The sequence below is a fragment of the Echinops telfairi genome, unplaced genomic scaffold, assembly GCF_000313985.2.
Source record: "Echinops telfairi isolate 266 unplaced genomic scaffold, ASM31398v2 ScPeMD7_18;HRSCAF=68, whole genome shotgun sequence".
Classification (NCBI taxonomy): domain Eukaryota; kingdom Metazoa; phylum Chordata; class Mammalia; order Afrosoricida; family Tenrecidae; genus Echinops; species Echinops telfairi.
The window spans coordinates 42,425,949-42,427,122 of record NW_022103915.1 but is presented as its reverse complement, the minus strand read 5'-3'; positions in this window follow the sequence as shown (position 1 = coordinate 42,427,122).

Here is a 1,174-nt window from a genome sequence, read left to right as displayed (position 1 = left end):
TCGCTTGTTCTATTGGCATTTCCTTGTGCTTTCAATATTCTTTGCCAGCACCACAATTCAAATGCTTGAATTTGAATTCTTCTTTGGTCTTTCTTTCCTCAATGCCCAACTTTCACATGCATGAGACAGTGAAAATACCATGGTTTGGGTGAGGCTCAACTTAGTGCTCAAAGTAACATTCTTACTTTTTCAACATATCAAACAGGTCTCGTGCAACAGTTACCCAATGCAATGCATCGTTTGGTCTCTTGACTGCTGCTTCCAGGAGCATTGACTGGGTCCAAGCCAGATGAAATCCTTGGCGACTTCAACTGAAAAAAAAAAGTTTTATTGACATATAATCGACAATTTCATGCTTTTAAAAATTAATGCTTTAATAATATTAAAATTGTGTGCATTCATGAACCTTAAGAATTTTCTTCTTTATTTTACTCATTATTATTAATGCTCTATTCCCCTTATATGAAGCTATTAATATACTTGCTCAGTCTAGAAATTTATCTTTCCTGAATTTAATATAGAGAAAAGCATATGAACCAAGCAAGCCAAAAATCCCAACAAGAACAAAATGAAACAGAAAACCCTCAATCAAAAAGAAACAGAAAATATAAAAAAGTAGAAGAAATTTAAAAAGGGTCAAAAGGGAGAACAAATGTATTATCTCCACAGGTCTGTCTAAATAAGATAGGCTGGATGAATAATCTGGAGGAGAAAACAACGGGACCGACAGTTCCAGAGGTACATGGGAGAGGGGGAGGTGGGGGGAAGGAAGTGGTGTTAACAAACCCAGGGACAAGGGAACAAGTGATCCAAATTGGTGGTGAGGTGGGCGTGGGAGGCCTGTAGGGCATGATCAAGGGTAATGTAACCAAGAGGAATTGCTGAAACCCTGGTGGGGACTAAGCATGATAGTGGGACAGGAGAAAAGTCAAGGGAAATAGAGGGGAGAATTGGGAGGCAAAGGGCATTCATAGAGGTCTAGATAAAGAAATGTACATATGCAAATATATTTATATATGAAGATGGGGAAATAGATCTATGTGCCTATATTTATAGGTCTAGTATTAAGGTAGCAGAAGAACATTGGGCCTCCACTCAAGTACTCCCTGAATGCAAGAATACCATCTTCTATTAAATTGGCATTCTATGATGCTCACCTTCCCGACACAACCGC